General features: G+C 45.9%; 1 protein-coding gene across 5 annotated transcripts in view; it reads left to right on the forward strand.

Moving 5' to 3' along the window:
* The window catches only part of Iqsec1 (IQ motif and Sec7 domain ArfGEF 1), a 327,627-nt gene that overhangs the window by 113,889 nt on the left and 189,907 nt on the right, over positions 1 to 23,831 (forward strand). The gene's annotated exons all lie outside the window — the stretch shown is intronic.

Here is a 23,831-nt window from a genome sequence, read left to right on the forward strand (position 1 = left end):
GGAGCTGACATCAAAGAGGGCTGGTATCCTAGGTGATAGAGGCTGGCCAGGAGGTGAAAGGAGTGATCAGATGGGTGTCTAGAACTTGATGGGATAGTCAGTGAAGCAGCTAAAGTGGGCCTATTGTGAGAAGAATAAGGAAACTCTTGTAGTGGGTGGAGAAAAGTTTAGGAGGAGTGAGTGGTTAGGGAGATGGCAGGTGAGGGACCCCATGCACCTGTGTCTCCTTTTCCACAAGAAAGAGTGGGTGTAAGATGATAGAAGATGTGGAACGAAATAAGGACACTAGCAAGAGACCTCATTGGCAGCCAGGGGCAGGGACCTCCTTGGCATGTATATAACAATCCTCCTGCACGAACCATATTCTATACTATTCACTCAAATAATTAGCTAAAAATAAAGAACAGTCTAAGGGGGAAAGAACCCAGTAAGTGCATTTTTTGACTTTGAAGTTGGGACTGTTTGATGTCTGGGGTGTGGGCTTCTCCTATGGACTGTAAGAAGCTGCATACTACCTGCTCAGGGTGCCCGTAGCTTAAGGCAGATGCACCGGACGCCAAGAACTAGCCGTCTTTGCTCAGAGTGAAGGTCACATACCCTGAGCCAGGATACCTTACCCTCTCTGGGGCCCTACTCTGTGGGGGTACTCTTCCTGAATTCCTGTGACGCAAACCGCGCCTTCTGGCAGATTCTCTCAGCCTCTTTAAAAGGGAGCTGTTTTGGGCACGAGCATGTTTGGGAATTCATGTGCACCGCTTTTCCCCAGGCAAAAACGTTGCAAGATCAGATGTATTCATTTTCCACAAATGAAATGACTCATATTTTTTCCTGAACAATTTTGCAAACGCAGGACTTTGGTCATTGTTCCTGGGACCATGTGTCTACTTATGATTCCATTTAGAGAGAGCTCTGGAGGCCCTGAATTTGAATCCTCTAATTTTTTTTTATTGGAGGGAGGGTGGCTTGAGAGGAAAGAGGTTTGTAGAATTTGGATTCTAGAGGAATGGAGAGATGCAGGCAGGCTGGGAAAGAAGGCCGAAGCTGTTTAAAATGCAAACACTTTCCATAGGTCAACCTTGCACCTTTTCTTTTACTGGCTGCTTGTCAAACCCTTGAGATGAACTTTGTGCTCAGTAAGAGGACTAAATAACATTCAATGAGGGATGTGCCTCATCTGCACAACCCACCTACCTTATTGCACAACCCAACCCACCCTTGAGACATCTGTGATGGTTCTGTTCCCTCAGCTCAGGGAAGTTGAGGGCAATGAGTGCCACACAGCTCACCTCAAATACTACAGCCTTCAAATGCAGAACCTGCATGTCTCACTGCAAAGTCTTTGCATAGCAGTGGGGCCCATTGTGCTTACTGAAAATTCAGGCTCCCAAGGCTGGGGGGTGCCTAATGGGATGCAGAAATTTGTATCAACAAACCCCTGCATAATCTAAGAGACAGCCTCTTAAGGGGATGACTGCATCATTCCGTCACAGGCTCTATCCAGGGCTGACCACGTGTCCACTTCATAAGTATGAGCTCATGGATGGGTGGAAAATCTGCTTCTGACAGGAAAATATTGAATAAGGTGGTTCCACGCAGCCTGTCCCTCTTCTTTGGGTCTCTGAACTGTGACATGTTTTCCAAAGTCAACATCAAGGAACTCGAGGTTGGGATCAGGCTGGGGATTGCTCCGCTGGGGACTAAGTGGGCTATTCCTGGAGAATCTGGACTTTGCATTAGGTAAAGCAATTAGACAAAATGGATCTGGGTATGGTGAACATGTCCCTTGCTCTATCCATACACAAGATGGCCTTTTAAATTATCTAGGCTCTTTTCTCCAAACCCTGTATATATATTTTCCTCATGAGGACATAAGAGAACCGCTAAACTGTTCAGGAGTGTTTGCCATGACAGGTAAACAGAACCATGCTTTTGGCTTTGGAGACCCTAGTGAGAGGCAGGAGATTTTCCTGCAGCCTTGCCCATAGTACCCAAATGAAGGCTGAGCCAGTGGCTTTGGGATGTATGTTTAGTCATTTCCACAGTGACAAAATACCCGAGAAAAGGAATTAAGAAGTGGGAAAGGTTTGGTTTGGTTTGTGGTTTCAAGGGCTGTAATTTGTGGTATATGACCTCATCCCTTTGAGCCTCTAACAAAACAGACCGTTAAGGCAGTGCACATGGTGGGGAGAATTCGCCACTCAAGGGCAGGCTGGAGTGACATACTTCCTTCAATTAGACCCCACCTCCTGAAGGTTCTACCACCTCTCAGTAGCCCATTAACTTATGAATTCATAAATGGATTACTCCATTGATGAGGCCACAGCCCTTATGATCTAATCACCTTCTCTCTTAGTTACAATTACTATTGCTGTGGCAAAACACCACGACCAAAAACAATTTGGGGAGGAAATGGGTCATTTGACTTATATGTCTATATCCCTATTCAACATCAAAGAAAGTAAGCACAGGAACTCAAACAGGATAGGAACCTGGAGGCAGGAGATAGTGCAGAGGCCATGGAGGGGTGCTGCTTACTGGCTTGTTCCACAAGCCTTGGTTAGCCTGCTTCTGCTTTCTTTTTTTTTGGGGGGGGGGGGTTCGTGACAGGGTTTCTCTGTAGCTTTGGTGCCCGTCCCTGAACTAGCTCTTGTAGACCAGGCTGGCCTCGAACTCCCAGAGATCCGCTGCCTCTGCCTCCCGAGTGCTGGGATTAAAGGCGTGCGCCACCACTACCCAGCCCTAGCCTGCTTTCTTATAGAACCCAGAACCATTGCCCAGGGCTGGAGCCACCTACAGTGGGCTGGGCCTTCCCTTATCAATCACTAACTAAGAAAATGCTCTATAGGTTTACTTACAGCCCAATTTTGTGGATGCATTTTATTAATTGAGGTTCCCTCCTTTCAAATGAACTTGTGTCAAGTTGATATAAAACTATCCATCATACGTTCCAAAGGCCCAGTCTCAGAACCCTGACTGCTATGTTGGGACCAAACCTGAAACATAAGCTTTCAGGATGCATTTCAGACAGGAACTAAAACATGGTATGCACAGACATGGCTTAGCGTTGTGGAATCGGTACATGAACTGGGGTCAGACAATTCTGAATTTGTATGTTTTTCTCCTCTTAACTTCTTTGTCAGGTTGGGTCTGACACTGAACAAATCTCGGAGTTCACACCCATTAAGTAGTCTTTATTGGGTGGTGGTGGCACACACTTTTAATCTCAGCACTCGGGAGGCAGAGACAGGCAGATCTCTGTAACTTTGAGGCTAGCCTGGTCTACAGAGGGAGTTCCAGGACAGGCTCCAAAGCTACAGAGAAACCCTGTCATGGGGTAAAATGTCTTTATTGAGCACATACTGTATGCATGCCTTATTCTCACTAAGGCCATGGAAGATATATTGTGTGTGTGCTCCATGGGAGCAAAGATTTCTTCCTCAAAGTCAGGGGACTAGTTTAAGGCAAAAAAAAAAAGTAGGGGTGTGGGAAGCAAACAGTATGCATCATGTTCAGTGACTCTGTTATTTTCTCCTTTTCTTCTCCTTTCCATATTAGTCTTTGCTGGCACAACTCTTTAAATGTCCAAGCAGTTTCTGAGGGAGCCCATGTTGTCTTGAACAGAGAGTGCTAGAATCACAGCTTGGAGAGTTTCTATTTGCCTATCCACCATGCATCCTACTCCTACTCTGGAGTTCTGATTGAGGTTTCTGGGGACATTCTTGATTTCAGAGCTTTTTGCTTTCTGTCTTCTAGATTTTCAGTACCATATCCTGCCAATTTTCTCAGGATAGCCTTCCAGTTCATTAATGCTTCTTTCAGCTGTATCTAAAGTGATGTAAGGCCAGAACATTGTAGATCTCCAACTGTGTTTTGCGATTTTTCCTGAAGAGACATGAAAAACAAAACAAGCAAAAATACCTGTTCACTCCAGAGAAGACACCAATGACAGCCAAACAAATTTCCATCCAGGTCTATTCTAGCGAACCATTGAGTTTCCAAGTTTTACCTACAGGGTGATACTTGGGCAACCTTTACACCCCAGTGTGGATGACAGCTTGTGAAAGCTATATCCCTGGAGCTCTCTGTGCAACTTGCAGGCAGCCGTACTGGGTAGGCTTTCTCCTCACTCCAGGAGGGAATGTTTCAACTAGTAAGAAATGCTACAGGAACACCAACCCTGAAGTACAAGACAGTGTATGTATGTGTTCTGCTTGATTCTGGAGCCACCCATTGTTTCATTCCTTACACAAGTAGAAACATGGTATAGGAATCAGATTCAAGTCAAATTCAAATTAGGCAAAAAGCTACCTTTGTGTTTAGAAGAAGCGGGTGTCTGCTTAGGAGATGGTCCAGAGAGACTGGGGATGTGGGAGGACTACTGATGGACTCAGTGGGGATTTGACTAGGTTACTAAGTCTGCCTAATAAGACTATTTCTGAATTGTAGTTCTCATTTTGAGTACATACTTAGAAGATGATGACCCAGGATCAGGTTTGAGTACATGAGGACTCTGGAACCATATGTGTGAGAACATGGTCAACATTGCCCATAAGGAAGGGCTCCATTTCTCTGAGTCTCAGTTCCCTCTCTTCACACAGAAAAAGAAATGCCGCATTCTCAGAGTGTCTTTGAGCTTTCCGTTGACTCTTGTTCTACCCATTTGGCCATCATACTTTGGTCGTCTGACCTTCCTGCTCTGAACACATGGATGCCCAGGACCTCTGTCCTTGTCATTCCCTTTGCCCAGGACATGTTTCCTGAGATCCTACTCAGGCTGGATATTCTTTGGTAGGTGGTATTTCTAAACAGTCAGTCAAATACTTCTTCCTATTTATTCTGCCTGTCTTTTGTTGTTGCTTTAGTTTTTTTTTAAATTGTGTGTGTGTGTGTGTGTGTGTGTGTGCGTGCGTGCGTGCGTGCGTGCGTGTGTGTGCGGAGATGTACACATGTGCAGGTGCCTACAGAGGCCAGAGACATTGGATCTCCCTGGAGCTGGACATATAGGTGGTTTGGGTTCTGATAACCAACCCTAGGTCCTCTTGCAAGATCAGTATGTGCTCTTAATCAATGAGACATCTCTCTAGCACATGCCCATCTTTTGAGTAGAGTGTGAAATCTGTTTCAACTTAAATCAATTCCTGGTAAGTAAGACTTCTGCCATTCATTCCTTGTTTTCTATGTCTTCACTCCTTTTTTCAGGCTTATTTCCTTTGTTCAGCTCATTTTTGTAATGGAACATTCAGTTCCTGCCCTTTTCATTTTAGGTGTGTTTTATAGCTATTTCTTTGTGGTTCCTACAAGGATACACTTAACATTCAGTGGTCACTACTCTTCAGTATAACTTCAAAAGCATGGAACACTGCTCTTATACACCACCATTCTTCCCTCTTACTTAACAAGTAAATATCAGTCTCCATGATCCACTGATGTGAAAGCTTCCATGGTCTATCATCATCATCATCATCATCATCATCATCATCATCATTATCGTTATTATAGTTGAAAGGGTTCTTGTAGCCAAAGGGAAGATAACCACTGCAGGAAATACCAAGCTATGATTGGTCTGTTTTCTGCTTTGCATCCAGAAGGAGCCATCCAGGGGATTATAAACCATGTATGTAAGAGGCAGGCCAGGCTGAATTTCAGTCTATTGAGTGGGACTTAGGCTACCTTTCTTGTTTGCTAGATTGGGACTTTGGGTTTTATTTTTAGTTTTTTTTCCTTAATTTTTTCTTTTAGCTTTTAATTTGTTTATTGTAGAAGGAACTTGTGGGCCATTTCCCACCACCCAGCTCCTGCACAGCTAGCTTTACCCAAAATAATTACAAGGAAACTGTATTCTTTTAAACACTACTTGGCCCATTAGCTCTAGCCTCTTACTGGCTAACTCTCACATCTTGATTAACCCATTTCTAATGAGTGTAGCACCATGAGGTGGTGTCTTACCGGGAATATTCTTAACCTGCATCCATCTCGGAGAGGAGAGCTATGGCGGCTGCCTGAATCTGCTTCTTCCCAGCATTCTGTTCTGTCTACTCCGTTTACCTAATTTTATGTCCTATCAGGGCCAAGGCAGTTTCTTTATTAACCAATGAAAGTAACACATAGACCCTCCTCCATCAGTTTAATGCTTTTCCCTTTTTCTCTCTTATTTAGCTAACCTCAGTAACGTAGCTAGTGATAATGTAGTCAGTGTTGATGAAGCACACAGGTCAGGGAGGCCACACAAGTTTACAGGGGGCTTCTGGAGGGTCTGCAGGCAGATTGTGAATAGTTACTGTAGTTCTGAAATCCAGCAACACCATCTTGAATGCTGGAGGCAATGCCAAGGCCAGTGACTTTGGCCTGGACACCAAGTGTCTAGCCAGGTATAAGCTGCTCGGGTATTGAAGAACGTATCTAGGAACCCTCCAATTTACTTCATAGTGACAGAGTCTAGCCGATTTTAAGGGATCAGCAACAAGTCCTCAGTACAGAGTGTAACACTACACGTCACCAAATGTACCATCAATTCTTAATCTTTGGCCCCACGCAGAGACCCCATGGTCATAGCACATCATAGACACTAGAGCTCAGGTGTTTACCTAGTCACTCCATCAAGGTGCTCTCCAGCTACCCCAAACCCATAATCATGGTTGACATGAATGACATAGTTATGCCCCCTGGAGGATCCAGGGACCTCTCCAAAATAGGAAATTGGATGAAGGCCACATACCTCATGCTCCAGCGTGACACACAGGGAGTAGCTAGACTAGCCTCACTGGAGGTGAAGCAGGTGACCATGAGAACTGCCACTCATGTGCTAAGATTATGCTACTGCCTTCTAGCCTGAAAGTAACACCCCAGACTAGGGAACAAAATGGCTTCAGTAAGCATCAAGACAAATGAGATAAGCAGGTGATCAGCTGCACTTCTGCATCGTAACTGCACATTTTATAAAGGTCATTTTTTAAATTTTCTTTTTATTCTTTGTGACTTTCACATCATGTGTCTCGATCCCATTCCTTTCCCCATCCCCTCTAATAAACCCTCTGCCCTTGCAGCCCCACCCCCAAATAAAATAAAATTTAAGAGAAAAAAAGGAAAAAAAGGAAAAGTCTCATCATGGAGCTATAGTGTGACACAGTGAGTCACGCAGTAAGCCCATTTGTACATTTAGCTTTACTTGCATGGGTTCATTGCAGAGTCATTGGTCTGGTTTAAGGCCGCTGGTTTCTGCTATACTATTGATGCTGGTCTCTCACTGGGACTCCTCTTGGATATTCTGCTGTTGCCTTGTGTCATGGCGGTCCCTCAGCTTTGGGACTACAGGACTGACCACTTCACATGCTCCTGCACATCATAGATGGGGTAGATTTGGGTGTGGGTCAATTCATAACCCTGATTTTGCACCAGGGTAGTTAACAGGGTTGGTCATCTCACCGGCTCTCCCTTTCCTCACCACTATGGTGAGCTCTCCAGCACTGCCCCAACTAGTTCACTCCTTATAGCAATGAGCAAGAGGGGGTCAGTTCTCCTGCTTTCACACCCTCCTGGACCATCAGGGCCAGCTCTACTGTGTTGCTCAGGTGAGATACAGGGTCCCTCTCCCAAGTACTGCAGCTGATGAGGGGCAGGACAGCTCTCCTGCTCTTATAGCCTCAGAGCCAGCTCCCCCATCCATCACAGGTAGTGGTGGGGAGCATCTCTCCCACACCCATAGCAGCATATGGCAGATGAGGGGCCAGGCCAGATTTCCCACACTCGTTCTTAGGGCTAGTTCACTCGTACCCCTGTCGGTAGGGTCAGCTGTACTGTGTTGCCCAGGCGAGGGGCAGGGCCCACTTTCCTGAGTGCAGCTCCCTTGCCCACCACAGGTGACAGAGGCAAGAGGAGGTGGGCATCTTTCCCTGACCTCACCACCATATGGCAAACAAGGTCAGCAATCCCACTCTCATACCCTCAGGGCCAGCTTACCTGCACCTTCACCAACAGGGTCAGCTCTATTGTGCTGCACAGATGAGGTGCAGGACCCACTTTCCCAAGTGTTGCAGCTGGTTAAGGGGAGGGTCAGCTCCTTCTTCAGCTGGTGGAGGTTGTAGGGTGAAGGGGGAGGGTATCTTTCCTTTGCTCCCACTACCACACTGCAGATGAGGGAGGCAGTACCAGATTTGCTCCTCTCATACCCTCAGGGCTGGCTCAGCCCTCTCCTGTCCACAGGGTCAACTCTACTGTGCTGCCCAGGCAAGGCAGTGCCTATTCTCCTGAGTGCTGCAGCTGGTGAGGTGTTGCTCATGGAACTCAGCCTGTAAACTAGGCTGTCCTTAAATTTAGAGTTGCCTGCCTCTGCCTCCTGGGAGCTGTCTTTAAGGTCTTTTTTAAAAAGGCTTTTCGAGGCAAGGCTTTGTAGACCAGGCTGACCTCAAATTCACAGAGATCTGTCTGCCTCTGCCTCCTGAGTGCTGGAATTACAGTGTGTGCCACCACTGCCCAACTTATGGTCATTTTGATTGGCAGTCATTTGAACTCGGAAAGCAACAGGATCTGGAGTTCGAGGCTGGTCTGGACAAGGGCCAGCTGCTTTTCCTTTACCTCAAAACTCCTGCTGTGATATTTCTTGGAGGGATCCTGCTTTGTTCTGATTCCTATGCATAGGACATTGAAAACAATGTGACTTGAGGCCATTTAAGTAATACTGCAGTGAAATCTTGGGACACAGTGGCTGTCCCCATCTCTGATCTGGAAGGACTGCATATAGTGTGGTTTCTGAATATCTATGGGCCTCAGCAAAGTTGCTCGAAGTGCATGCATCTACATGGCAAGCAGATGAGCCTGAGTGCATTTCTTCCTCTGTCCCTGCACTGTGGATACGGCTCTGACTCCTTGCTAGTAGAATATGCAGGCCATATTACTTATGCCCAAATTGGACAGCGCCTATGCGACTTGCCTGGTGAGGAGCAGAGATGGGATATTCTTACCTCAGTGAGGTTTGACTGTATCTAGAAAATATATGATTTTCTTTTTGATTTTACAAGGGCTTGCAGCTAACAGTTTGTCTTGAATCTCAACGGATACATTGGAATCTTCTCACAGCATCATCTTGGGGGTGAGTATAGGCATTGAGGCTGCCTGTACCTCTGTACTGGTCCAACTGTTCCTATTCTGAAATCTGCTCTCACTCTTACATTTCTCTGACCTGCCACTGTTCTCCACCAGAGAGCCCCAGGGTCGGTGCGGATTCCCATCAGCCCTGTGCCGACATTACCTAGTGCGTGGTGCCTGCTGGCCTGTGTTTTTTAGCTGATCAGGAATGATGGATCATGTACACAATCCACCAGGATGATAGACTCTCACACAATGGGAGCTGTGTCAGGAAGCAGTTAGGAGTGAGAAAGGACACCTGGTGATCCTCATTAGCAGTCTCCAGTTCTCCCTTAGATCACTGCATTTGCCAGCTTTCTGTGGCTGTGACAAATGCCTGGGATGAGTAACCTAAAAAGGATTTAATGTGGCTCGAGGTTTCAGAGGTCTCAGTCCAAGATCACCTGTCCCTGTTGCTTTGAGCCAGTGGCAGCATAGTGTGTCATGGTATGAGTCTGTGATCTAAGAGACTGCTCATCTCCTGGAAGACAGAGAGGGAAATGAGGAGCTAGGGTCCAGTGCCTACTCCAGGGACATCTCTGTTGTTTGTCTTCAACAGGCCTTGCCTTCTCTAGTATCCACCAATCCCAGTAGCACTTTAGGCTCATAACACAGCTTTTAACATACGAGTCTTTGAAGAATACTTTAGATCTAACCATTGAAAGCCACCGCCTCCCCAGCTGGCTCGTAGCTGGGAAGAAAGGTGTCAAAGACAGCCTGCCCCCTACCCCGAGTCAAGTTGTGATGGGAAAAAACATATCTTCCATAGGCAATGTGTATTATCTCTAGTGTTCCTTTGGTTCCCCATTTTCCCTTTGCCTGTTTTAATGTGGCATCTGGTAGGAGTGAGGACAGTTACTCATGGGCAGGGCTATGAAGTAGAGGAATTTTCTGGCACAGCCTGGGAGGAACTGTCTGCCCTGGACAGACATTAGGGACGTGCACACTTCCTTTCATTGCTTCCTTCTCATCCTGGCTGTCCTGGAAGGCTTGTTGGAGACTTTTCTTTGTCCTTCCCTTGGGACAGGATACTCTATAGACTGCACTGCCTGGGGTGATGACAATTGAACCCAAATCCTTTCCCAACCTTATCCTGGCTCTCTGCAGAAGGCCCACTGGTGAATGCTAGTGCCTCTAACACAGCACCTTCAGCACAGGGCATCCAACATCTTCTGGGGCAGTAGCTGCTTCCTCCTCCCATGCTACACCCCAGGCTCCCCCAGAGATGGAGCTTGTTTTGAAATAAGCCACACTGCTTCTTTTCCTGCTAACACCTGCAGTTCCTAATTAAATAACTGGGGGGGGGGGGGATAGGCTGCAATATCGTAGTATAACTGGATTATCGCTTGAGAGAAGCCTCTGGAACTGTCATGCTCCCTGCTAAGCTGACAAGTTGAAACACTTAATTAGAAAACTGACTGTGCTCCATTCAGGGAAAGATTCAGAGCTAGTTCTCAGTCAGGTCAGTCTGAGCTGTCCTTTTTGGACATGGTGTTCTTGACTTCCAAGTGTTCTGTCTTCCCTTGAAAGTTCTTGCTGGCCCTTCAACTCTTGAGTGCTTGGGAATAGTAGTGGCAGAATGTACTGGGGGAAATCGCTAATCTCAGTGGCATAGGACTGCATTGTGATATTGAAAGATGGGTGAGAGCATACTGTCCATTGACTCCTTGTCTGTTCACTCCCCAGTGTCTGCAAAAGGCTTGACGATGTGGTGTATGGTTGGAGGAGTGTAGGCATAACACAGGGAAATGACCTGGAGAGCAGTTTTCTACTCACAGTTCCAGGAAGGGGTAGCACCTCATAGGACTTCACAAAGCACCGGAGTCTGCAAGAGAATGAGGTACCTAGCGCAAGAGCTTTCACCATGCTCTGGAGGAAGAAATGGTGAAGGGGATCAGACTGGGGACAGGCTAGTTTGAGTGACTTCTCTGAGCTCTGTAGTATAGGCTATTTTTGAAGAAGGGGACAAGGAGAGAGTGGCCCCAGTGTGGCAAAGGTGGGGACTGGATAAATTGGTTTATGTTTAGAAAGTGCACCCCCAAGAGGATTCCTCTTAAGAGGGTGATAAGGGAGTCAGGAGACCAAGGCCAGGGAATTTTCATCACCAGCTTCCCCACAATAAGTAACGTCTGACATGCACACAGAGTGGAAACCATAAACACATGTGAGGACCTGTTTCCAATGTCACTCTCCCTCATCATCCTACATTCCTATACCACATTCAGTCCCATGCCTTTGTGCTTAGTATCTTCCCGTGGCTCTCATATCACCAAAGCAAGTCCTCTCTTTTTCTGCCTTTATGTGGTCTGGACCACCAGACCGCTGTCATATCTCTCTCAACATCTTAAGCCTGTTCTTGGAGTATCTTACTTTGTGACGCTGGCCCCTGATCACGTGACCTACATTTTAATTATTTTTCAATTGCTGTGATAACATCATGACCGAGGCAACTTACAGAATTTATTTGGGGCTAAGAGCTTTAGAGGGTTAGAATCCATGATCATCATGGCACAGAGCATGGCAGCAGGCAGGCAGGCATGGCACTGAGCAGTAGCTGAGAGCTCACATCTGGAGACACAACAGGGCACACAAAGAGAGTCACTGGGATTGGCTTAAGTCTTTTAAAACTTCACATTCCCCCCCTTTCCCATGACACACCTCCTCCAACAAGGCCATATTTCCTAAGCCTTCTCAAACAATTCAACCAACTGGGGACCAAGCTTAAATATTGGGCCGTTCTCATTCAAACTACCACATCCTGTCATGGTCACTGTGCGGTGTCCAGGAACTTGTTGCTGTTTTCCCATAGACAATGGAAATGCAGTAAGTATGAATGGAGAGCTGCTGTCACTCCTGTATGTGTGGTCTAGAGTTCCGACTCACTGCAAGCACACCCACTGTGGTTCCAGAAACCTGCAAACCTATTCTCAGAAGTTGACAGCTCAGTGGGCTAGGGGATACAGTGAGGAAGGAGATGAAGTCATAAGGGGCTTGTGGAGTCTCCCGAAGATGTTCAGAGAATGAACATTGCCTGGTGTTCTGGGCTGAAAGAATCACAAGTGCAAAGTCCCTGTAGCCGTGGGAGGCTGCACATTGGAAAGTTTGAGGTTGGCATCTGGATTCTCAGTTTTAGTTCAGCTGTTTATTTTGCTTTTCTTTGCAGTCCTTTAAATTTTATCTAATCAACCAATTAACCCAAATCCAGGCCATCGGTCTGTTGAACGCAGCAAATTCTACACCAAGATACAAAGTGGAAGCAGTTAGGAGAACCCACATTTAAGGAGAGGCCTGGTGACCAGTTAGAACAGGGTGTGGTGGTTTGGATAAGAAATTCTCTCCCCCTCATATATTTGAATGTTTGGTCACCAGAGAGTGGAACTTTTTGAAAGAATTGCAGGAATTGGGAGGTGTGGCATTGTTGGAGTAAGCATGACATTGTTAGAGAAAGTATATCACTAAGGATAGGCTTTGAGGTTACAAAAACCACATGCTATTCCCTGCTCTCTCTCTCTCTCTCTCTCTCTCTCTCTCTCTCTCTCTCTCTCTCTCTCTCTCTCTCCTCCCACCCTCCCTCCCTCCCTCCCTCCCTCCCTCCCACTCTGTCTCGCTCTCCCTGTATCAGGATGTAGTTCCCAACTACTTTTCCAGTACCATGCCTGTCTGCTTACCACCATGCTTCTTGCCATGATAATGAATTAAATCTCTGAAACTGTAAGCAAACCACCAATTCGATGCTTTCTTTTATAAAAATTGTCTTGGTCATGGTGTCTCTTCACAGCAACAGAATACTAAGACAGAAGTTGGTACCAGGGAGCAGAGTATTGCTGTGACAGGCTTGGCCATGCTGCTTGTTGACATGTGGACTTTGGATTAGGAAAGCAGTTGAATGCTTTAAGTGAGGATTATTGGGACATACAGTAGGAGCATGGAAGACAGTGGTGCTGAGAGCAATGTAAATTATGATGGTCCAACTCAAGGGATTTTAGAGGGCAGGAATATTAGCAGCTGACATAGAGACAATTCTTGTAATATTTTGTTAAAGAATGTGCCTGGTTTTTGCCCTAAAGCTTTTTTGTCTAAAAATAAGCTTGAAGCTAAATTGAAGAGTTTTAGAATAATGACATTGGCAGAGAGGATTTCAAGGAAGCCCAGTATTAACTATATTCTTTGATTGTTAGTAATCATTCTTATACAGATCTATAATTAAAAGGAACAAGTCAAATAGAGAGAAATACAAAATGTGCAGTATGAGGAGAAAAAGAGCACCAGGAAAGGTAATGTTGGAGCCAAGTCCTGTGCTTAAGGAGATTTTAAAAAGTTTGAGGAAAACCCTGGTGTGAAATGGAATAAAGCAAGTGGTGATCTCAGGGCAAGACCCCACTCAGCTAAGCTTCCAACTTGTGAAAAGAAATTAAAGACAAACTTAGGCAGTGAAGGAAACCCTCAACAACAGAAGCTGATGCAAATGCAGATAAAAGAGCCCCATCAAGCAGCAGAACTTGGCAACTTTGGCCCAGAGGTTCTGACTTTAGAGTCAATGATATAGAAAAGGGGTTGTGCTGTCTCTATCCGAGGCTAAGGGAAGCCACTGAGGCCAGGGTTGCCCCTGCATGGAGGCCCAGAGAGACCATTGTGTGAAGCTGTGAAGGTAAAGCCTAGATTTTGTTGGAGACCCCAAGCTGTTGGAGACGGCAGAGCCATGGGATACCTGCCAAGGAAAGCTGCTGACAGGCAGTGGAACCAGCCCAAGAGAAAGAGGTGTGTTTCAGTCAACAAAGATGAAAAGACATGGAGATCTGAAGAGCACTCTGACATCAGAAATGAAGATACAGAATTTCAACTTTGTCCTGCTGGATTTTGGTTTTGCTAGGGTCCAGTATTTCCTCAACTATGCTCCCTTTCCCCCTTTTTGGAATGGTAATGTGTATTCTATGCCATTGGAGTTATGTGATCTGCGTTTTTACTTTTAACTTTACAGGTGGTAACAGTTAAGAGATTGCCATGAGTCTCAGAAAAACTTTAAACTTTGTACCTTTAAACAGTGTTGAGACTGTGATAGACTATGGGAACTTTTGAAACTGGACTGAATGCATTTTTCATCATGATTTAGTTACAAGTCTATTGGGGCCAAGGAGTGGAATGCTGTGGTTTGGATACGAATGGCCCCCATAGGCTCATATATTTGAGTGTTTGGTCACCAGGGAGTGAAACTGAAAGGATTACAAGGGTTAGGACGTGTGACATTGAATCTGCCACTGGGAGTGGACCTTGAGGTTTCAACACCTCTCTCTCTCTCTCTCTCTCTCTCTCTCTCTCTCTCTCTCTCTCTCTCTCTCTCTCTCCCTCTCCCTCTCCCCCTCCCCCTCTCCCTCTCCCTCTCTCTCTCTCTCTCTGTCTGTCTCTCTCTCGATCAGAATATAACTCTCAAGCGGCCATGCTCCCCACCATGATGATAATGAACTAAACCTCTGAAACTGAGAGCCCACCCCCAATTAAATGTTTTCATTTATTAGGAAAGGAAATTGCCTTGGTCATGGTGTTTCTTCACAGCAAGAGAACAGTGACTAAGACACTAGGTGATGATGCTATAACCACAACTGCTCACCCTTTGCATCTCTGACCCTGATCTTCTGCTGTACCTTCATCTCCTAGGTCCCTGACACTTCCTCCAGTATGACCTTCCCAAAGTCAGGTGCAAAACTGAGTCTCTTCCTTGACCTATAGAGGACTCCGCAATTTCCAAAGCACACCTTCCCCATACTGGTACTTAATGAATGAATTCTACTAACAGGGATCATTTATTATCTTTTCCCACTCTCTGCTCTCAGCTGCATATCCACTTCAAACAATGACTCAATGCCTTCCCATGGCCCCTTTGTCTGGTTTTCCAAACCAGTTCATGGGCTGCTGAGGCATGCACACAGTGACTCTCAAGACAATCTCTTCAAAGTGTCTTCAGCTTCCACAAGCATATGTCCCTAACCAGTGAGTACATGCAGCCCCTGCCTGGGGGTCTCTTTCTCCTCAAGAGCAGTGGCATGAGCATGTCACAGCTTTCCTGTTACTCTTTGGTATAACTGTTTCCAGGCGCTTCAGCAAAGGCCAGAGAGCCTCAGCCTGTACCTTGTGTTTAGCTCTAAGCACCCCTCAACCCCATCTTTATGCTCAGGTCAGAAAGTTCTAATTGCTCTATCCTTTTTGAGGAAAGGGTGGGTGACAGCCAGGGACTGGCTTCTCTGTGACTAGGAAAAGCATGACCCCCTATCTTCATGCATCCTCCTAGAGGAAGGCACTTTCTGTAGCCTGCAGCCAAGTACAGACTGACAATAATAGACTGTCAGGCAATGTCTGTGCTCCCTACTGCTCTCATCCCTCTAGAGCACAGTCCTTTGGTAGCAACAGAAACATCCACCTGGAGAAAAGCTTGGGACTCTGACTTAGATATCAGGGACCTAGCAATAGCAGCAGCTTGAAATGGGGTGCCTGTCTCCAGTGATTCTGGATAGAGTGAAGCCTAACTCTAAGAAGCCTAACTCTCAGAAGAAAATTCCAGCAATTGGGTTCACTGATGAAAGGACAAAGGTACTTCTTGTGTTGGTGTCATGTCATGTGATGGAGGTTCAAATTGTCTGAACCCCTGCTTTTTGAGGTTGGGTTCTGGCTCCTATGCTTTCATGCTCAGGAATTTTTGCAGCTGAGAATCCAAGCCCAGTGATAGGAGAGGCAGACAGGTCAGCCATAGCCTCACCCTGTAGGAGAGAATCACACAAGTTCCTTCTGACTTCCATGTGGGTAGTGTGCTGTGCTGCATGCACATGCCCTGCCCCCATAAACACACAGTCACTCAGGACTCTTTCAAAGTGACTAGACAAGCAAATGTATGACCCAGCTATGTCATCTCTGGATGTTTACCTAGGGACATGTACACCCCCATGTTTATTGCTGCTTTATTCATTGTAGAAAGGAAACGGAACCAACCTAACTGTCCTTCAACAGATGAAAATCTGTTACATATATAAAATAGAGTAGTACAGCTTTATTACATAATATATTCAGCTATAAAGAAAAATGAAATCATAAAATTCATAGGAAAAATGAATGGACTTAGAATATAGAATATTAATCAAGGTCATACAATCTGAGAAAAAACTGCATGTTCTTCCTCATATGTGGATCTTAACCTATAATATATATATTTACATATATATGTATATGTGGGTGCAGTATAGCATGTAGACAGAAGAAAATGTATATTAAATACAAAGTGATAAAGAACTGAATATAAATGGACATGGGTCATGGAAGGATATAAAGATAATTGTTTTTTTTAGTTTCAACTCTGTCATGAATTTTTTTGGTGGGTTGATGGTGAGTAAATGCATAAAATATATATTTGATGGTAAAAGTGTAAAATCCAGCATGCAACTTAACAGCTTGAAAATGGTTGTTCTATCTGTACAGTTCACTAAGCTGTAGCAACTTTAGATCTGGTTAATTTCACTGTGTGATTTTTTTCAATCTGCAAGTTTTTTAAGTAATAAAGTTGTAATAGTAATTTATTTTTTGGTTTTCCAGGACAGTGTTTCTTCATGTAATGGCCCTAACTGTACTGGAACTTGCTATGCAGAGCAGGCTGACCTTGAATTCACAGAGATCCCCTTGCCTCTTGAGTGCTGGGGTTAAAAGCAGCGTCACCACCACCTGGCAAATTGTAATAAAGCTTTACAAATAATACTTTAACCTGGACATGGTGACCCAACCCGGTAAACCCAGCCTCTAGAGGGTTGAAACAAATGGATCACAAATTCAAACCATTCTCGGCTACGTAGCAAGTTTGGGGCCAGTCTGGGCTATGAGCAACCCTGTCTCAAATGAATAAATGAGTGAATGAATGAGGGAAAAAAGAAAGCAAGACTGAAGAGCTAGGTCAGTTAGTAAAGTGCTTGTTTTACAAGCTGAGGAACTTTAGTTTGAGTCCCAGAACCCACATTAAAAAACACAAAAAACACATACACAAACACGCACACACATGCATGCCCCCCCACATGCATATACACACACCAAAACGAAACAGTTTTTTGTGGTGCATGTTTATACTCCCAGTTCTGGATTATAACTGTGAGCACTTTATACATGTATGTATATATGCACATGCGCATACAGCTGCAAAAAGAAAATGTAAACACTTTCCATGGCTGATGTGTAAACCCTTTGATACCCAGGCTGCAATGTGCATACCCTATATGCAGTGGCAAGAAAGGTGACTGGGGGGCAGAAAGGATGAGACAACAGCCGTCACAGGCCCTGACCAGAAAGGCAAACAGACAACTGGGCCTAACTTTGGAGTTCTAATATCCCAGAGCCCGTAGGAGGTACCCATCTGCATTGCCAGAGCTGGCAGGGATTCTGAGGCATTGGGCATTACCTGTGGAGCCCTCTGGGAGCTGAGTCATGGCTGAGTCTGGTCCTTCTGGAACACTTGTATTTGGCCTTGGGCGTATCCTTTATGCTAATAGGTGGGGAAGAGTTTTCAGAACCTTTTGAACTCTGGAACACCATCAACCACTTCTTTTTTTTTTTTTTAATTTTTTTATTGATAAAAGGAGGATAAAGAAAAGAAAAAAAAAAAAACAAATTTCCACCTCCTCCCACCAGCCTCCCATTTCCCTCCCCCTCCTCCCACTCTTCTCCCCCTCCTCCCACTCTTCTCCCCCTCCTCCCACCCCTCTCCCCTTCCCCCCACTCCTCTCACCCTCCCTCTCCAGTCCAAAGAGCAGTCAGGGTTCCCTGCCCTGTGGTACGTCCTAGGTCCTCCCCCCTCCATCCATATCTAGGAAGGTGAACATCCAGACTGGCTAGACTCCCACCAAGCCAGCACATTGCGTAGGATCAAAACCGCGTGCCATTGTCCTTGGCGTCTCATCAGCCCTCATTGTTCGCCATGTTCCGAGAGTCCAGTTTTATCCCATGCTTTTTCTGGTAACAGTCCAGCTGGCCTTGGTGAGCTCCCAGTAGATCATCTCCACTGTCTCAGTGGGTGGGTGCACTCCTCGTGGTCCCGACATCTTTGCTCATGTTCTCACTCCTTCTGCTCCTCATTGGGACCTTGGGAGCTCAGTCCAGTGCTCCAGTGTGGGTCTCTGTCTCTATCTCCATCCATCGCCAGATGCAAGTTCTAGGATGATATGCAATATATTCATCAGTATTGCTCTAGGGTAGGGTCATTTCAGGTTCCCTATCCTCAGCTGCCCAGGGAACTAACTGGGGACCTCAGCTTGGGCACCTGGGAGCCCCTCTAGGGTCAAGTCTCCTGCCCACCCTAAAGTGGGTCCCTTCAATGGAAGAATGGATGAAGAAAGTATGGAATATATACACACTAGAGTACTACGCTGCGGTAAAAAACAATGACTTCTCGAATTTTGCATGCAAATGGATGGAAATAGAAAACACTATCCTGAGTGAGGTATCCCAGGCCCAAAAAGACGAACATGGGATGTACTCACTCATAATTGGTTTCTAGCCATAAATAGGGTTCACGGAGTCTACAATAGGCGAATCTAAAGAAGCTAAGTAAGAAGGTGAACCCAAGGAAAAACATATAGTTATCCTCTTGGATAAGGGAAGTAGACAAAATTGCCGGGGGGGAAAAGTGGGATCTTGGGGGTGGGGTGGGATGGGGGTTAGGGGAGATGGGGAGAGAAAAGGTAGAAGGGAAGGAGGGTGGACTTGGGGAAACAGGAGGATCGGGATAAAGGAAGGTTGGATAGGGGAGCACAGAACCACAATTCTTAGTTAAGGGACCCACTTTAGGGTGGGCAGGAGACTTGACCCTAGAGGGGCTCCCATCAACCACTTCTTGCAGCACCCGGTGGCTTTCAGCACTACAGACAGTGACCACACATGGGCCAGGGTGCTGCTCACTCCTGCTCAGTCCTATATGTGACACTATTACCTCCATGGCTCTGTCCTTCCTCAATAGCAAATCACACACAGCCAGAGTTTGAGGGCTCCAGCCTTATGTTCTGATTGGCTGCCTAATGCTTCCACTACCATTTTAACAACCCAATGGACTGTTTATAGATCCCAAATTGTCCTATCTCTGATGGCAAATCTTGGGTCTCTGAGAAGGAAGCAGATGAAGGCTACGTCGGGCACAGTGAGAAAAAATGGGAAACTCCCACAGAACCCCCATCATCTTCCTCCCTTTCTCGCCCCTCTTTCTTACCTCCTTCACCACCCATCATTCTCTGTCCCAGCCTAGGGGGACAGAGGCTCTGCGAAAGAAAAGTCCTCTGACTTACTAAAGTGAAATGAGAGATCACTCTGAGGTAGACCCATTAGGGGATGGGAATGTGTTTCCCCTTCACTCTGTCATTCATGTCATTTCATTTGGCTGCTCATCACCTTACTAACTCATTACTTCCTCCATTTCTTTTAAAGATGTGTGTACACATGTTCCTGTATGTGGAGGACAGATGACACTTGGGTACTGTCTATATCAGAAACATCATCCATCACCTTTGTTTGAGACAGGGCCTCTTATTGGCCTCCAGCTCATCAATTAGGCCAGGCTGGCTGGCCAGCAAGGTGGAGGGCCCACTTCCCAGTGATGTGATTCCAACCATCTACTTGCAATTCCCAGCTTTTTCATATGAGTTCTGGGCATGGAGCTCAGGTCCTTATGCTTGTATGGTAAATACTTCATGAACTGAGCCATTTCCCCATCTCCCTCTATTCTTTAGTGTGTGATCCCTCTTTAGTGATATGGATGTTTGTTAGGGGGTACAGAGAACCCAAGAACAAACAATGTACAGGGTGCTGTGTTCCCAGGATCTAGGACCAACAGTAGGCATGGCACCTGGAGCCCAACCTGCTTTACTCTCTTGCCTCCCTGGGCCACATAGTCTCCCATGTCCTCTATATATACAGCACTGTGTCTTCCTGTCTTCATATTTCTTGCCCTTCTCCATGGCCATTGCCTGACCCTAGTCTAAAGTGCTGTCTTCTTTTGCCAGGAAAAATGAAAGCCTCACTTTGCTTGCCAAGTCTACCCTGGCCATTTCCCACCCTTGTTCTTCACACTATGGCCAAAGACATTTGAATTCATTGGGAAATGGGTGTATTAGTTTTTCTATTGCTGTGATAAAATACCATGAGCCAAAAGCAACTTGAGGAGGAAGGGGTTTACTTCAGCTTATAGGTGACAGTCATAGCTTCATCATGAATGATAGAGTAGGAGCATAAGCTGGGATCTGGGGGCTAGAACTGAAGCAGAGGAACACTGCTTACTGGCTTCCTCAGCTAACATTCTTCTACATCCCTGGACCACCTGCCCAGGGATGGCATCACTTCCAATGGGCTGTCCCCCATCAATCATCAGTGAAGAAGATGCTCCCACAGATTTTGCAACTGGACAGTCTGATAGATGTAGTTTCTCAGCTGAAACTTTCTCTCTGCCCAGATGATTCCAGCTGTGTTAATTGACAAAAAATTAACCAGTACAATGGGTTTAGTGGTTTTTTTGTAGACATGGTGAGATATAGCCTTTGACCATGGGCCTTCTGAAAGGTTTGTGCTACTTTTCCCTGTGGCAGTTATTCCTGGAAAAGGATTGAGAACCCATGCTGAGATTTGGAGGCATTAGAGACAACCTGCCCATCAACCATCAAGACATGCAGCCACTTGTTGCTCAGCATAGCCTGTCTGCCTGGATGAAAAACACAGCCTGTGAGGGCCAAGGTATGACCCATCTCTTGGGGCCCCCTGGCCTCTCAGCAATCACAAAGGCATCTTCCTGAAAATATTTGCCTGTATGACTGTTTCACTTGGAAGTTCCCTTCCTGTCCAGCTCACACATCCTTCACCAGGGATATTTCAGTATCAGTGTGACACCCTCCAAGTTTCCCCTCACTGCATCACACGGCCTAAAGGAGAAGTCCCTCAAAGCCCATAGCCATTAGTTGGTTGATGAGACCTGCTCCATCCTAGCTAGGTTCAAGCCCCATGTTGAGGGGCTAGTCTTTGGGAAAGAGTCAGACCTACTTCATGGTCATGGAAACAGAGAGGCAGGCATCAACATTTGACCTCACTGCAACCATTCTAACAGGAATGTGTACAGGGTGCCAAGGAGAGGGAAAGCAAGAGATGCTCCCTGGACCAGAAGATTGGGGTGTCCTTTAAGAAAATCTTGGAATCATCCAGAAGGAGAGTTCATGGGACAGGTAGTGAGGTGAGCAAGGATTCAGGTGTATTTACATATCTCCAAGGCTTGCCAATGGTGAGGGTTGGGACAAAGGGAACCTCTACATCCTTGTCCCTGAGAACCAAAGCTCACTCATAATAGCATCTACATGAGGAGTAATGGGACTGCTTGCACACTTTGTGAGAACAAGGACCTGTCTGGTTCCCTTCCTGGGGATAAAGGCAGTGGGCAGGTGTGAGTATCATCTTTCTGATCTGGATATGAGGCAAGAATGGTGAGCTCACTAGACAAGTGCACAGTAGGGAAGACTATGTGAAGGTTCTTTCTGCCTGCCCCATCCCAGGAAGGCCAACTTGGGGCAGGTCATCTGCATGTGCCCATGGGGCCATATTTAGGGATACTCTGGGTTAGTACATGAGCTTTGCCTGGCTTGTGGACTAATTGGGTTGTTTTCAGGAATAGCAAAAATCACCAACATAAGGCAGGCAGGAACCTGCCCTTCCCATGGCAAGAATGGGGAGAGTTAGTCAGTGGTAATGGGCAGCAAGGGTCTGGTCAGCTGCAGGAATCTGAACTGTGAAGCGGGCTTGGCAGATCTGAGGCTGCACACCACAAGCAACAGGGCTTCTGGTCAGACTGACTCTAGACAGAGCCAGAATGAAAGGACTGCTTCTTAGAGTCATTAGTGCTTGCTGACTCTACTTAGCCTCTATACTAGGCCCCTGCTGACAGATTATGTAGGTCAGTGTTGTGCTTTGTTTTCTGCATTTATGAGAGAGTGGCTGCTAGGTAATATGGAAGAACCTAAGTCTTGATTTGCTTGGGGTTCCCAAGGCTGGGAAATTCAAGAACATAGTGTGAACATTTAGTGTGGATTTTGTGCTGTGACATCACGTGGGAAGAGGCCAAGGGGCGGGAGAAAGTTTGTGATACCTAACCCAGCCCTTTGGTGGAACTGTCAGTCCACTCCCAAGGACAGAGCCTTCAGGGCCTAGTCACCTACCGACACTGTTACACCGGGCTTGTTTCCAGTACTGAATTTACAGTGCCTGCATGTTCAACCACAGCAATCAGCAAGAGACTTTCCCTTAGTTCACAGTGTCTTAGCACCGTTGGCACCTACATGCCGCAGCTGAGGAGTCCTGAGAAGTGTTACTTGGCTTAAGAATTCAGTCATGGATTAGCAATGTCTGTAGTGTGTGAGGGAAAGGAGACTTGTGTTATTATGCCTGTTGGCCATTTGTCATCCTTGTTATGGAACATGGCCTCATTTTTCATAGGATTTTGCCTTGTGTGTGTGTGGAGGTGCACCCTCCACCCTGTTCTGAATTTTCTGTGTTATGGTCTGCTCACCCCACAATCCTCTTGGTGCTTGTTGTTATGTATAATACAGAGTGTCAATACAGAGCAAGTGTACATGCCACATGCTCCTCTGTCTGTCTGTAGTTAGTGTGTACTCTGTACCGCATTTTTATATTATAAAGTATAATAAAAAATAGCATCAGAGATCCCCTGCTCAACTCTCACAGTCACAGAACCCCCAAGTACTGACATCTCCCTGTGTTCCCATCTTGTCATAGCCCAGAGGTCTCTGCTATTCAGAATTTTATGTTTGCCTTTCTGCTGATGTGCCAGCTTTAAATGTCTGACTTTATATTGTTGGACTATTACCAGGTGTTATAAAAATGGCAGCTGTGAGGCAGCTCCTAAACTCTGCAGTTTTACTAAGCATCTTCCTGTTCTAGGCTTTATCTGTGACCTTGTGTGGCGCTGTGGTTTCCTTTTACTAATGTAAAAATAAATTGAGAGAATTTGCATTCTCCTGTTGGTGGAGATTTGAATCCTATCTCGTGGTTTTTTTTTCCTGTGTTCCTTGAATATTGTGTAAGAGTGGACCTGGAAAGTCAACACACATGTGAATGGAAAAGCCGATAGGAGTTATCTTTCAGAGTAATCCAGCTGTGTTGGTTAGTTTTGTCAACTTGACACAAACCTAGACATAACTGGGAAGCTCAGCTGAGGGGCATTTTCTTGATTAATGATTGATGTGGAGAGCCCAGTCCACTCTGAATGGTGCCATCCCTGGGCTGGTGGTCCTGAGTTGCATTTTAAAAAAGCAAACTGAGCAAGCTATGGAGAGAAAGCCAGCATGCAGCATTCCCCTATGGCCCCTCTTTCACTCTCTGCCTCCAGGCTCCTACCTTCAGTTCTTGCCCTGGTTTTTCTCAATGATGATTTACAGCTGTAAGCTGAAATAAGCTTCTCCTCGCACGTTACTTTTGGTCATGTGTTTATCATAGCGATATGAAGAAAACTAGGATCCTTACTGTCTGCATTCTGACAAAGATGCTTCCATAACCCCCTTGATCCGTGTCCTCTCACCCTCAATTAGTGGGATAAATGACATGGCATTGAGATCTTGATTCTCAGTTTCGTGCTTACTGGGAATGTTGAGTGTCGAGTGTCTCTTCCGGTGCCTGTTTGCAGTGTCCTTTTCCTTCTCATGAGA

The sequence above is a fragment of the Microtus pennsylvanicus genome, chromosome 8 (assembly GCF_037038515.1).
Source record: "Microtus pennsylvanicus isolate mMicPen1 chromosome 8, mMicPen1.hap1, whole genome shotgun sequence".
NCBI lineage: Eukaryota > Metazoa > Chordata > Mammalia > Rodentia > Cricetidae > Microtus > Microtus pennsylvanicus.